Raw genomic sequence first — 16,701 nt, forward strand, 5'->3', positions numbered from 1 at the left:
GATTACGGCTAACAAAATCACCGCACTGTTGGTATGCAAAGTTTAAGAGTAACAATAGATGAAACTCCAGTTCAACACTTGCCCTGTATGCATTTAAAGATACTAAGCTAAACAGCAATATCATTAAAAGTTCAATTTACAATTATATTTACAATGACTGTAAAGGAATATCAGTCACTTCTTAATAAGTTTTTAATATTTACTAACATGAATTTGGGAAACATTTACCTATAACAGGAAAGATAGAGATTTCATTTTGAAACAGTAGCACTTTGATTTCAGAAAAAAATGGCATGAGTTGGCAAGCACAGAAAAGAATCTCTTGGATTCTAATCTATGATTTTATTTGACTTAACAATTTTCAGCTAGTAATACCCATTAAACCCAATGCTTAAAGAAATATAACTTCGAACTCCGTAGTATTATCATGTTTACATACAAGATGTTCAGATTTAATAAAACTTGTTTTACCAAATAAAAAGGCGCGAGATTATTTTTTGCTTTATTCCATTGTTTGTGTGCATCTAGTACTTCTGATTTACAGATGTAGAGTTCGTTTGGCTATCTCCTAAAGCGTCTAAACTCTTAAACAGCTGAAACTTGGGAAGGGTTTAAAACACATATTATTAAAACTCAATATGAATCGAAGGCACATCTTTTGTTTACAACTCAGCCATCCACTTATGACGAGATAAGTAACAGTATAGTCAAATGTAAAATTTTAAATTCAAGCAAGCTAGTAGCCGAAGGCTACACAAATCAGTTTAACGAAATCTTAACCAACGGGAATTCAGCTACCGGGAATTATAATGCAAGGCCGAAGAGAAGTGTGTATGGTGTATATGTGATTATGGCAAAGCCTCGAGGGCTATCTGCCTAAGGGGAGGGATGCCTTTCGTGGAGGACTTTCTAAGGGAAACTGGCTCGTATACACGTTACACATGGGGAAAACCACGAAAACGCCCATGCAGCCAGCCCGTTCGCGGGATTCGAACCTCGGACCGAACTACCAGTGTTCAGCGACTTTACCGCTCGGCCGCTGGTGGGCCCCGAAGAGAAGAACTCTTACCTAAGATAGCAACTTAGTAACCGGGCCACGAGAGGCAGAACATGCTCTGAATTAAGAAGAATGAAGCTTTCCTTTAAATACTATCTCTTTCTAATTAATTTACATTCTGGTAGGGAAATGGAAAACAGATAAATATTAAAGTTCTAAAACATAACATTTTATTTTGAGAGGAAGGAAGGACGAATTCCTGTCCTATGAAATGATTCTGAAAAAACTTGTTTTTTAATGAAAGTACCAAATTTAAAACGTAATTGTCTTGAGTTTTGGTTCTAATCCACTACTTGTTGTTTATGCAAATTTAATGCCATTAACTATCACATTAAACCTCTAAAACCGAAATTTTAATTTGAACAGAACACAAAATTGTAAAGATTTAAAATTACAAGCAGTTAAGCTGATAAATACATTACTTAATACTCTTTTCTTTAATTGGAAGCGTCACACCTAGAACACATGAAAACTTTTCCTACTAAAAGCTTATACTGTTACTCTGTGAAAGAGAAAGAAATTAAATCTGTAATCATCTTGAAAGCATGACTCTTTCTACAGAATGTTTTTTGAAAGATTACGTCTTGTAATTCATAATTTTAAAACTGAAGAACTTAAAAGCATATTTGATTATTACCGCTTCTTAGTTTCAGAAAGATTCCCAAATTATCGGTAAACATTATCAATATATCAAACGAAAATATACTTCAGCAATTTAAAATATATATTTGAATTATTAAATAATGTGTTTATTTTTTTATGTATCACGTAATCCTTTATGTGGTACATCAAAAAAAAAAATAAAACAGTTACATGCTTCTTCGATTCTTTTTGTAATTGTTTTGCGCTATTCTTTTCCCGAAGTACACAGCGATCAGTTTTCGCTCAAAAAATATCAGAGAATTCCGGGGCTCGACTTCGTCGAATCCTCGGCAACATCGGCTTTCTAGGAAACCATTTACTTGTTGTTCCCAGGGTTTTCAACATAATTCTGTATTCCTGAAGAACTTTGACAGTAGATTCTTCCATTACTGGTGAGTTCCACAAGCTCATATTTTAAAACTAAGGCAAAAAAATATCATGATTTGTGAATGAAAACCCTTTGAAACTTGGAATACAGCAAAAAAGAGCGCATGAGAAAATGGAGACGATGTTTGATTGATGGATTGTTATAAGCATGGTTGCCGTAAAAATGGTTATGAGCACGGTTGCCAGAGTTTGACAAATTCTGAAGCTTTGGCGACTTCTAGTAAGGTGGTTGCGTTAATACATAAGTACACTCAAAAATTTATAATGTTAATTTATGACAAAAAATTATTATTACTTAATTTAAAATTAAATTGTGTAATTATCTAATAGATTAATATGATGCTTCAATCAATTTCATTAATTTGATGTTCAGTAAAACCCCCATCCACGTTACTCCACTTACTGTTGTTTAGACAAAATTGTGAAAGTTTCTTTATTTCTGGATTTTCGTATTGTTGTAATATTCATGCATTTAAGCTAATTTTAATTTAGTTGTTTTCGAAGATTTTCCGTGGAATGCTGATTAAGTTTAAGAATAATTATTGAAATAAAATTGCAGTAAAAGGTTTACTTGGTTTTCAAAGGATTGTTACAGTAAAAATAAAATTTATAAAATTCCTCTTTTTGCAATAATAAATACAGATTATTCCCTTTTGTTATTTAAATGAAAATTATAATTTAAAAAAGAGATTTAATTTTTGCGACATAAGCTGAGATATAAATAGTGCTATTATCGAAAATAGTTCAGAAAACTTATCCATTTGTATTTTTTATGTAAAGAAATCTCATCATGGGATATCTGAAAAAAAAATGCGTTATCCGAAATAATTCCACTGCAATTAATTCGGATAAATAGTGCCTATGTATTAGCAATTTGCTCTAGCTTCTTCATCTTTCACAACTCTTCAACTCTGTTCTTCTGTTCATAAGTCATACCTAATTTCTTTCATAAATATTGACACAACACTTGGCAGTACTACTTTGCTTTCATTCTTTCCCTTACGAAAAGTCCCAAATGCCACAAACCAATGAAAAGCATTAGAAAATGCTAGGAGTTTCTGATCATATCAACTGATATCCAAAATGTTTGATTTTATTACAGAACCTTTTTGCTCCTCTACTCCAGCGTTTTACTTTACTTAGTTTCTCTTTTTTTCTTGTTTTAATTCTGTCTAAGGCGAGAGACGCAATTTCTGGACGATGACTGGCGGTTGAAACAAACAATGAAGGAGATAACTAGATGTAATTCTGAAAGCAATTTTCGTGAATCGCCCTTGTCTTCAATTTCTTGGAGGTTGATGTGTTGCGTTAAGTCAACATCTAGGGGCTGTCTACATAAAGCGAAAGTCTGTCATCGTCACCATCATAGTATGGATAAGGAAAACAATTAAAATATTTACCATCATTTCTCGGGGAGCTCTGATTTCTTTCCAAGGATGTTTTATACTAGTTATTTATGACAAGTACAATATCCAAAATCCAAAAAGATTCACGAGTTATCTGGAAACAGCATATCACTGGTGTTGTGCTAGCTGTAATTTTTAATAAGAAAATCACATACAAATCACTTTTGTATATATAGGAAAACGCTTTTAGGATTAGTTTTCTTGCCTATGTAATAAAACAAATTGCTTTTCAAACTGATGCATAAGCTTGAAATTCTTTACTGAGGTGAACAAGTCAAATATATAAACAGGGTAATTATTTTTATTGCTCATTATAACAGAAGCCCCTTCTGCTTCTTTGGTGCATCTACTTTTATCTTCAACTGATCTATGCTGAATAATCCTAAAATACATAAAAATTCAATTTGAATTAATTGTTAATTTAAAATTAAATTCTTGTCTCAGTTAATTAAATTTTGTTCTAAAATGCGATTGATAGAATCCAGGGGACTGCAACCTTTTTTGATTACTTGTCAAAATCAAACAAATATCGATATTTAGATGACGTGGTATTTTCATTTTAAAACCTACTTTTTTGCTGAATCATAAGACACATTTTATTGAGAAAATAATTAAAATACGCTTCAAATTTAAACATAAAAATTAAAATTATAATTCGAATGGAACTGAATGAACTTTTTTTTTCTTTACGATTTCAAATCTGACTTAAAGTTGGTCCTCTTAAGACGAAGGCAAGAATGTGAATTTTTGGTACTTAAGCTTCTTCTGTTTTCACTAAAAATAAATGTTATGTGTGAAAATATTTGCTCCCATTGATAAGTTAAACTGAATGCTTACAAAACGCCAAAGCCATTTTTTTATTTATTAATAATAGATTGGCGTTTCCAATCTTATTGATTTGCTTTTGAAATTACAATTTTTTATTTTTTAAAAAAGTATATTCGGTATTGCAACTTTGTAATCAAACAAATATATTATTCTCATTATTTATTTTCAGTTCATTTTTTATGTATTTTTCAAGTGTTCGTTTCATTATATAACATTTTATAATCTATTTTTATGTATTATACTTTATCTTCGGAATTCAAGTGGCTCACTTGAAGTTATGAAATGGGTCACTCGGTGACCCATGGGTCATAAGTTGCCGAGGCTTGATCCAGCCTAATGTCTTACATCTTAGAATGATATATTTTTCAAGAAAAAATAAATATGAAATTATTATAAAATCCAATAGGTTTTAAATAAAGGAATACCCAAAGGATTTTACATAAATCAGTTTTAAAAATATACATAAAAATATCTACCTGAATATAAACTAATTAAAACCATTTAAGCAATATGTAACTTTCTTTTTTTCCCGGAAACTGTAATAATTATACACATAAAACCAAGAATAATTTTCACGTAAATTTCTCTCGCAGGAAGATCCAGATCTTATAAATTAACAAAGAAACTTTAATTTTCAGCCTACTCTACTAAAAATATTATATTTTAGGAAATTGATATACATCTTTTATGTTACATAAAAGTATTACTTTCTGAAATTTTTTATGATACTTGCATATATTTTGAAACTTCTGTACTATGGGAAAGGTATGCGCTATTCTTTAACATTTTATATGGCACTTTTTAGGTTTAGGATACAACTTCTTATCAAAGTTATGAAATTCCTAACAGCACTGCAAGAAATGTATATAAATATATAGTTTATTTAAAGTTTGCTATATGCATAGTATTTATTTTCAAACATAGTATTTATTTTCTGAACAGACAAATAAAAGAATACACTAGAGAGTTATAAAATTTGTCCTGTATATAATACGTTTTTGATTTCAGTTTCAAGTATTTAAAATGGCACCAAAATTTAGTCAAACTGAAGCCTCAAATTAATATTTATTTCAATGAAACCATGAACAATTAAGTGTTAATCATTTGTAAGTATAACTCAAGTATCCGGTCATAATTTTTTAACTTTTTTAAAATTTAAAGCATATTAATTCAAATACATTTTACATGCCTGCTGAAAGTTTTATAAAGAAATACATTTGATGTCTAAGTACTTTCGCATTTAAAATTTAAAAAAAAAATTATTAATTTCGAAAAATCGATATATTTTTTTGCCTTTCTGCGATCGAACAATTACACATACTTACTCAAGCAATGCATAGAGTCCATTAATAATTTTTATTTTCCCAATACATTCTTATTCATTTCATTAAAATGTGCAGTATGTGTTAATTGATAAAATGCAGCATTTAATACCTCATATTGGTGTATTTAATTATGGCAAAGCACACTAGGGCTATCTGCCTAAGGGGAGCGATGCTTCGTGGAGAACTTTCTAGGGCAAACTGGCTCGTATACAAGTTATACACGGGGAAAACCACGAAAACACCCATGCAGCCAGCCCGTTCGCGGGATTCGAACCTCGGACCGAACTACCAGTCTTCAGCGACTTTACCGCTCGGCCGCTGGTGGCCTTTTAATACCTCATAGAATCTTTTTAGACAAATGCCTTTTAAAGTCGATACCTTTTTCTTCTTTTCTCTGCAACCGGTTATTTTTTTCGTTAGTTATTTGACCCGATACAAAAAAAAAAAAAAATCAAAATAATTGTCACGTTTAATTTTATATCTAAATAATTATTAAATATGATAGATTGTCATCATGGCATATTTAATAAAATCTTAGCCATTCAACTACGATTAGTGAATTCTATTGTCTAACTAACAAATATTTGCTTATGTTTATAATATGCTGAAAATTAAAGTATAAGGTATTTCTCCCACTTTCCTAGCTTGCTTTCGTGATGTAGTAGTCGTTCTGCACACTGGGCCGGTATTCCAGAAATCTGTGGTTCGATTCCCGGCGAAGGCGTTTGCTCATTTTTCATATTTCCCGCTTCCAATTAACCTAATGACTCTACAAAAGAACCTACATTTATTTTGCATGAGTAAATTTTAATTTTTCATAACTGTGTTTCCTTCTTCATATATTTATACACTTATTAGCGACAGCGAATTAAAATGTAAATGAGATAAGAATTTTATAAACATAAACTAAAAAAAATTTAAGTAGAGGCATTCATGGGGAAGCACAGAGCATCAAAAATTAATTCTATACTAATTTTCATTTTCATAATTTAGCATTATAAATATTAGCCTAAACCTATAATTATGTGATTAATTCACTATTCCTTGTATGGTGAAAAAAAGTTGAATGTTGATTAAAGCTATTTTCTAAAGTAACTTGCCAATGTTTCATGCTAGTGAAATATTAGCAGGTTATTAATTAGCCTAAACCTATGATTATATGATTAATTCACTATTCGTTGTATGGTGAAAAAAGTTGAATGTTGAATAAGGCTATTTTCTAAAGTAACTTGCCAATGTTTCATGCTAGTGAAATATTAGCAGGTTTGAATGCTTAAATGTTAATTCTCATGCAAGATTACTAGCCATTTTGGTGTTTATTAATTACAAACGAAATTTACAGTACATAAAATAGATTTTTATTGATTTTTTTTATAAAGTTTGTTCTGCAGAGTAAAATTCTGCGCGGAATTTTATGTTTTTTGAGTTGCTTTCATGTTATTTTTTGCTTATTTCACTGTTTGTAAGATATTGAAAAGTTTTGCATGATTTTTTTTTCTTCAAACGGAAAGTTGGTTAATTTTTTATTAGGATAATTAATATTTGTATTAAGGGATATAGCTAATTTCATTTTATTTTTTTTTCTCTTGAAAATATAAGATAAAATATCATTAATTATACTGTGCTTTTCAGAGTTTTTTTGTTTTTTGTATTCTTATGTGTTATTTATTGCTCATTTCACTGATTTTTAGGATATTGAAAAGTTTTGAGTGATTTTTTTAGGAAATAAAGTTCTTAACCTCCTTTATACCATTTGAGTTCTTAAGATTTTGCAAAGGGAAGTTGGTTAATTTATTTATTAGGATAATTAATATTTGTATTAAGGGATATTGTTTGTGATAACGTTTTTTTATGAAGTTGTTCTGCAGAGTAAAATTCTAAGCAGTTTTTAAATTTAACGTTTGGTATTCCCTTCAGCCATTTTTCCGGTACATTTAAGAATTAGACGAAGGCTGGCAGCGAAGCTGCTAGTAGTTAAATATATACTTTACTTATTTGTTTCATTTTATCAATTTATATTTTAACTGTTAAAAATAGATGATTTCGTTTAAGAGATTTGAAGCTTAGAAAAGCTTGGGTTTATACTTAATAACATCAGAATAACGGAATATAATTTATATCAGAAAACTATACTTATTTCGAAAACAAGAAAAATTTCGTTGCTTACAATTCTAGATGAATGCAGCTCTTTTCATGAGTATTTTATTACTGTTTGAAACAAAAAGAAGAAAGAAAGTCCAATTACACATTTACTACTTTTTCATACTTCTTTATTCGTTGCAATTAAAATGGTGTGTAATATAAAGAATTTAAGGAATATCATATATTTTTAATATACTATACAAAGCTTAATGTATATCAAATTATTATAGAATTAATTTAAACTGAAGAATAGTCGTCAAGTAAAATCAAAAATAAATTATACAAATTTTAAGTGACAAAGAAATGGCCAAACAACTTCGTTTGGATTTTAATCAACCATTTAAAATTAAGCGAAAGAACAAGCCTAGTTTGGTATGGGTTTCAAGTAACTCTATCGATTCTGTCTGCGATCAGACACAAGTTCAGAACAAAGAAACAGACAAACAAATTCTGGAGATTCTTTTTCATTTCTTCAAGAGAAAGAAAATCCTTGAGAACATTTATGCCAAACCTAAGGTTGCTTTTTTTTATGCCTTATTTTAAATTTTAAGTTAGTTTATTCCTTCCTTTAAGGGTTGCTCTCCGCGTATTGTGCATAAGGGTCCAACATGGGTCAAATATTTTCCAGAAACATTAAAAGCAGTTCATAAACGAACCTTTTCGTTAAAATACCATGGACAGTGCATAAAAAAAATGTTTAACTTTTCCAAATTAAAATGCTGGAAAGTGCCTATCTATATTTTTCTAATTATATTCAAATTAAATTAGTTACATTCCTTTTCTATTCTGAAGGATATATTCATACTAATTAGTTACATTCCATTGTTATCTTAAAGGACATTTTTCTTCATCATTTAATAATGTTATAATTCTGTTAATATTGTCAAAATAGCCGTAAGCAAACGTGATCACATTAAGCGGCTGCTGTATATTATTATCCGGACAATTTTATCAATCAAAATCATTTCATATAACACAAACACATTTTAAAATTAATAATAAAGTTTCAAACTTTCAGACTATAATTAATTAAGTATAAAGTTAGTGTTAGTTATAGTGTAGAGGTTACTTTAAGTTCCTAACAGTAATTTAGCTTACGCATGCTTTACTGTCTATTCTCGTTTCCCATCCAATATTCCCTACCAGAATGAGGTTTTAATATCGTGTTTTAAGCAAACGAGTTAGAAGGAATACTTAAGGGAAGTTCAACTTACTTCGAGAGAGAGTTCTTAGGAGTCCTTAGTGGCGTGTGTTTGCCTTGTGGCTACTTTGTACTTGAATCTAATACAACGCTTGGCCGTATAGTATGTGCCTGTTGATAATCGCCGGCTAAGTTAAAGTAACGGTCAACTACATTAGGTATTTGCGCCTGCGCCTAGCTTCGGCTAAGTCTGTTTGGTTTAGTATTAGATTAGTTGCTAATTTTCTTATCCCGATGTTAACAGCCCGGGAAGGGAGGCATCTGTTATTATTTTTTTGAATTAATAAAAGGTTATTTTAATCCTTCTCGAGACTATGTCGTAAATACTTGAACTGAGCAATAATTCGCTATTTAGTTCACTATACTCCTCTACATTTATCATAGACAAAGTACTGAGGGACATTATAAGAGATTCAATTGACACTTCTTTCGATAAAGTTTTGATAAAAATCAAGAGAGATATATGATAAGGAGTTAGTTTATTCAATGTTTTGTTACCTAAAAAAGTCTACAACTCTTCATACTTGACACACATATAATAACATCTATAACAGTTTAATAAATTCTACAATTGTTCACACTATAAACATGTGTTTTTATTCTACTGGGGCTTCCATTCTTGTTAAATGAATAAAAAGTATGCCAAAATTACTCTGGATGAGATAGAAAGAAAATAAATCGTGAAGACTTAAAATTTTATCACGTGACCTCAAAGCATTGTGGCATGTTATAAACACAATTAAAGATGCTTAATTATGAGTGCCTGGTGTTCATGCTATAAAAACTGAATGTTGATTTATTGGCATGTTCTCCGTGCACTAGCGAGAAACTTGAAACACCAAGCAGCTAAAACTGAAAATACTTAAAGAAATTTATAAAATATTAATGCAAGATTTTCCCTGTTGTGGCAAATACTAAAATGACAAGAATTGTAGAAAAATTTAATGCTGATTTATTCGCACGTTCTCTTCTCAACTAGCGAGACACTGGAAACACCAAGTAGCTAAAACTGAAAATGTTGAATGAGATTTATAAAATATTAATGTAAGATTTTCCCTGTTGTGGCAAATAATAAAGTGACATTCTTTGTTGAGTGAACTGTGTAAATGTTTTGTTATGAAAATTAAAGGTGAATATGATATGATAAACAGAATCATGAAAGCTTAAACTGCAGAGTATTCCATATGAACGAAGAAATTTTCAAAAATTACTTCATTGTTCATAACAAACGGTTTTAGAAATCAAGAAATAACTGTTTTGCGAACCGATATTGAAATTTATTTTTTTCTACTCATGTCCAAATGAGCTACACATTAGTTTTAGATTTCAAATTCATGAAGAGTTTTCTCGCTCTTAATTATCAATAAAATGGGTTTGGAAAATAATTTGAATTTCGACATAAGGCAAAAGTGAATATAATCGAATTCGATATATCGAATAAAGGTTAAAACTGTTAAACAAAAGGTAACGTAAGTTATGTTATTTTTTATTGACACAGTAATTATATTTTTCTAAATGAACAGTTATACGTCTGAAATTTTATAGCATACATTTCATATTTTTATTTTTAATTAGATTTTATATCCTCATTATTAATGTGTTTTAGGTAACAAAGAATATAATTCAAAATGTCTTGAGTATTCTAACTAATGTAAAAGGCATTCTCAATCCATTACAATTTAAATTAATTGATTTTAAACACTTTTACAAAAAATATTTTTTTGCTTACCCAGGAAGACGATTTCAAATTAAAATCTTTTTCTTCTGTGTGAAAGTGATAACAGATCAAGAGGCTATAAAAGAGAATACTAATAATAATTAATAAATAATAGAATTCTATTAATAATAATATTACATCTAATCTATCGTTAATAATAATAGTACTTCTATATGAGCAATGTTAGATTTCCTTAATTTTTTTCAAAATCAGTCTTAATTTATTAATACGTAATTAAACAGATAAATTTAAAATGGCTATTATTTTAATATGAAATGAATTAAATTGAAATCATGAATAAAATCTATTGATTAGAAATTTAAATACCAATAAAATTAATTAGAAAAAGTTAGTTTCCAAAGACATTAAATTATTTTGCTCTTCAAATATTAGTTCTTTTAATTTCGATCTTACAATCGTATTTTAAAAAAGAATTTTAAGGTGGTTTTATTCAACTTTATTCCTTTATAAGGTATTTTCTCCCTCGTTTCTGCATGCCTTCGTGGTATAATTGGAAGGACACTCGACGCGTGAGGTCCGGAGTTCGAATCCCGGCAAAAGCATTGCACATTTTCCACATTCCTGCATCGATAACCTAATGATTCTACACCTTTAAGAAATTTCTTCAACGTTTATTTTACTTTATCAAGGAATTTCACCAGAACACAGATGTTTAGATAACAATTTGCATAAAATTTAGCTGTAATTAAATTGCAATTATTGCAAAGAGTTACGAAAACAATTGCTTCCGCAGTGCACAAAATTGTAACGAAAGGGATGTAAAATATTTATAAATTTATAATCTGTGATGCATTCCAGGCTAAAGAGAAAAGGAATCTTACGTTTTTTAGAATTTGTCTTACGATTTTCAGTATTAGTGTTACATTTTGTTATGAAACTTTTGAATGCTTTTGATATATTTTTTTCACAGAATGGTTTTGAAGTATTCTTGATTACTTATACTAATGAACTTAATTTTAATATGGGAGCATATTATTCCATAAACTATACACTATTTTTGATTAATTGTATTAATGGCTTAGAATTCCATTTCCGATGCATCATTAGTAAACACAAAGAAAGGCACTGAACTCTGTGTTTATACATGAAGTTGTTTAAAATGTTGTTAACGCGACGTATTTTAGAATATAATTGGATTATTTTACTAATTGGATAATTTCACTACGTACACTAGGGATAATTGCTTGATAGAAATATTTTAGCTTTATTCTATAGAACTGCACTAAATCATTTAATAATTTTCAGGCAAAGTCACTTGAAACATATTATTAGGATATTATTTTAGGCATTTAGAAATCCCATTGCAAATTAGCGGTGGTTCTTTGTAGATTTCCATTGTTATTTTTTTATCAAAACGTATAATAACTAGAAAACTGTGACAATGCGGAATGAATCTCGTGGTAATCAATTTCACATTGCACTAAGAAGCAAATATACGCGCAATAAATATCCAAAGTGCTTTGCAGTGTAGTACGTAGATCATCGCTCTCAATAAATACTTAATTCATTATTTTTTAAAACTACAGTGAAACAAATTTAGAGCAAGATTAAATTTAAAATACTACAGTTCAAAGGTAATGCAATCAAAACTATCGGATATTGATGAGCCTTATAAATCTTGACTAAAACTATTTTAAACTTTCATTTCTAATCACTCGTTCTGGTATATATTGCAAATGTTGCATCCATTAAACAGATTGGAGCACTTCTTCGTGCATGCCCCTGTCTTACCAACCACCTTACGGTCTAAGACCTTGGTATCCTGAAACGAACTTTGAACATTTTTATATCCGATCCCCGGTGTAACCTTTTAAGAAAAGCCGTGCTTCTTCCACTTAGTAGTGGCTGGCGTACGTGTCGGTTGTAACAATGACACCACGTATATATCTACCGAACAGCTCGTCTCCCCATTCTTATCCACACACCGCGTTAACAGGAGCTTGCTTCAATTCTTAGTGGCTAACGCCCCCCTCCCTTTACACTTCCTCATAATTTTGGCGCCCTTTCTTCGTCTTCCCTCCTCTGCCCTTCTTCAGACGAAACGATTTTGAGTGCCTTCCTTTTAAGTATTTTGATGGCATGCTTCGGAACAGACATAACACCCTGGTCTGAAAAGGTTTGCCAAAATGGTTTTCGAGGGTGATCTTTTATTTCACGGTGTTTTTTGTTTTATTCGATCTTGAGAGTAAAGATTTTAACAAAATTGCATTTTTAAGAGTAGGGTTTTTTTTACGTTATTCCGAGTAAATTAGTTAAAATTTTCACACTGCAGCCTAATAACAATGTTATTAGTTATTGAATATATATTTGGTTTTCGCTAAAGAGATTTCCATTACATTAATTCGACTGGAATTCGTGTGTTTTTAATTTTATACTTAGATAAGCTATTTTCAGTTTCTCTCTAAAATTATACTGTTCGTTTCACTGTTTTTTTAACCCTACATGATTACTATTTCCCAGGAGAACAATTTAATAACATGCTCAATTTTATTAGATTTGTTATAGTTGAAGCACTAAATAATTTTTTTAATGTATAATTTTGTGTGAACTATCTCCATTCATTAAAAATTCATCATTTCTCTTCTTGATTACTTTGACAAATAATGAATGCTATTATTTTAAAAGAGAGGAAACGTTAATCTAAAAATATATTTTGAAATAATACTCACATTAATAAATAAACTTTATTTATCTAAAATTTGTGTAACAGAGTGCGATAACCCTTTAATAGGGAATGTTTTATTTTACAACCAAAGAATTATCTTATTTTGGAGAGACCTTATACCATAAATTCGTTTTCTCTGCACAATAGTACGGTTTTGCAGAAACTCATTCCTTTATAATTCAGCCTTATTCAAAAAGTGAAAATAAAGCAGAATTTCTAAAGGGCTTATCTTCTAAATTTACACGCATGAAGTATACGAGTGAAGTTTAGGAAAATATATGAAATAAAAGGAAATCTGTCTAAATCTTACATTTATATATTTTATGAACGTTCCTTAAACTATACAAGTTAAACTATACATCAATATGATAATTGAATTAATGATCTAATTGATCCATGACAATCTTTGTAACTATTGTTTTACAACAATAACAAAGCAGTTTGTGAGATCATAAAAGTTTATGGGAAAAGGTCACGTGAACGCAATTCTTTAACGTGCCCTTCAAGGAAAAGATTGCACGAAGTAATATCTTGCTGACAACTATAGATGGAATAAAGTCATCGAAACCTGTGATATATGTGTGTTGGAAAAGTGCATTTAGTAAACAAAAATATCATATTCGACAACAATAGATTGGTGATAATTCTAAAACATTTGAGATTTTGTTTCTCATTCTATGTACATCGGGTTAATACACTATAAATCAGCTCATTTTAAACGGCATGATTCATTTTAAATAACGCTACTTTAGTGTCCTAAAATTTAATTTCTCTTTCCTTCTACTGTGAAATAAAACGAATACAGTGGTAAACACGACATTTACATATATTTTAGTTGAGGTATTGTTTAACAAAACATTTTTTAATTTCGTTCATCTGTGCAACATTTCAGTCAAGCGTGTTCCTCATGTCGGCTGATAAAAAAGCGCTGTCAGCAAATAGTCATAGCAGTTTAACTACTTATTAGATAGATAAAAGACGAGAATCTACTTGTAAAATCATTCAAATCTAATTTAGCAATATTTCTTATATAAAACGCATTATTTCTATAAACAGTAATAAATTATATTAGCATGGAAGACACAAAGTATTTATGAACATAGAAGACGTTAAGTAAAAAATTCTTCAATACGTAGAAAATGTATTGCAGAGTCATTAGGATTTTTGAAGCAGAAAAAGCGAACAATGAGCAATGCGCTCGCCATGACTCGAAAATTGGGCCTCTGGAATACGGGCCGACTTTGCTATCGTTACCCCACGAAGGTATACAGAAAGAAGGGAGAAAAGATAGAATACTAGAAACAATCTCTGTAGTAATCTAACCTGTGCTTATTACTTATAGAGGTGGTAATAACTAAATATACAAAAACATTCAGACTTTTCGTAGTAGTTCCTTTTTTAAGAAGACTGGATTCAGAGAGTGACTGATATTTCGGAGAACATAAATAAATGATAGTTCTGAAGATCGCGCATTATTATGTTAAGAGGATCAACCCCAGAGAAACGCAAAACCTTTTGCTCATTGGAACGCATCATATGTAGTCGCTAAATCAGCCTCACATTAAATTTAAATAAAATGTCCGAATATCCATAGCATTTTATCGAAATTAACTATATCATTTATGTTCTTAAATAAATTTATCAATAATTCGTAAGTTTTTATTTAATATTTTGTTTTTCCATTAACCAAAGTAGATGAGTAAAGTTCAGTATTTAATTTTTCTTTTGTATTATTTTGCTGTTACCGGAAGTTTTTGAAAGTTTTCTTTGTTAAGTGAACATAACCATGATATATATTTATAGATGATTATCTTAAGTCTACTATGCTTTGCATTTCTCGTTAATGCTAATAGTATAACTTAAAATAGAAATATTTCACTGCATCTGTAACTGTAAAGAATATATATAATCTTTAGCAAAACTACGGTATCTTCATTTTAAAACTCTAAATGAAGATCATATAAGATTATAAACTAAACATAGTGACATAATCATAACATCTGCATTACTGAAAAGGGAGTTACAAAAGATAAATCAAAACATATTGGAAATCCGATGTGGCCACGAAATTGGGTTAGTTATCGTCGCTTCCCCACAGTTTAAAGAATATACATGCATAAATCGTGATAGCATTTGGTGACAGCAATTTGAAAAGTGATTTCGAATACAAAAGGGGGAGTCAGATAAAAAAGGAATTTCCAGAATAATAACTTTTCTGCTGCTAATAAGAAATATGTTTTCTAGCTGTCTTTCTAGCTTTAACTTCAAATTATGAATATTTATGCGACGAGTTCTCGAAAACACTAAACAAAATACCTTTTTATCTTAGTTAATCTCTAATAAAGTGATAGTAAACGTATATCTCCCCTCTGATGCAAATGATCAAATTATTATATATACATGAAATTTAAAAAAAAACTTCAATTTGAATATAATAATAATAAATAATTATATATTTGCACATAACGGTTGAAGAAAATCATAAATGATTCATTTGATTTAAATCATAATAAAATAAATGACACAAAAACTTTTGTTATGAGCAAAAGAAAAGTTAAACTTTGCCTGCTGTTTAACAAAGCAGTTTCGTATGGGGATTTAATTACTCTAGAAATGACATTTTGCCAGCAATTAATTATAATATAGAATTTCAAAATGAATAGAAAATTCATTAACAACTTTCCTCAAGTTTTCTAATGAATATTTATTTGTTCATGGAAGCCTTGTCTTATTTACTTTTAGTAGTTTACTTTCATTACTGAAAACAATAATCTGCCGTAGTGAGTTGTATCAGTGGTAAATCCTCAGAACCTTCATTTCGCAAAACAAAATTTTCAATATTGATCTTTTTAGAATGCGTTAATTTCTACTACATATTATATCTTAATAAACAATTAATTTGAAACTCAGAAGGGATTAAATAAATTTAAGCCACAGAAATAACGTCTGTTATTATATTTAATTTCATAATTTATATTTTTAAATACGAACCCTCTATTCAATATTAATGTTTTTATGATAATTAATATGAATAATTATTAAGAAGTTCTTGAATTTTCATTACGGTAAGTTACAACCAATTAATTTAGATGGATCCGTCTTTCTCTAAAAATGGGGGGGGGGTATACTCTAGCGGATATTTAAAGTTTTAAAATAATGTATTTCGCATAGCTTTCGTAAATGTCATAAATTCTCTGTACCATCTTCATATCGGAAGAAATTTGAATCTTAAATATTCTGCCCTTTTCATGGAAATAAGAGATAAAATTTCAATGTCGAATTGTGATATTTCAAAACAGGAGAAGTATAC

General features: G+C 29.6%; 1 long non-coding RNA gene across 1 annotated transcript in view; it reads right to left on the reverse strand.

The window, feature by feature from the left end:
* LOC118190260 (uncharacterized) overlaps positions 1-16,701 on the reverse strand; it is a 317,056-nt gene that overhangs the window by 49,195 nt on the left and 251,160 nt on the right. The window contains exon 4 of the long non-coding RNA XR_015043785.1: positions 10,718-10,781. This is a non-coding gene — a long non-coding RNA (uncharacterized LOC118190260). The remainder of the gene's footprint in view (positions 1-10,717; positions 10,782-16,701) is intronic.

This window comes from Stegodyphus dumicola, chromosome 1 (genome assembly GCF_044657685.1).
Source record: "Stegodyphus dumicola isolate Sdum_Otavi_A_Nest chromosome 1, ASM4465768v1".
NCBI classification, from domain to species: domain Eukaryota; kingdom Metazoa; phylum Arthropoda; class Arachnida; order Araneae; family Eresidae; genus Stegodyphus; species Stegodyphus dumicola.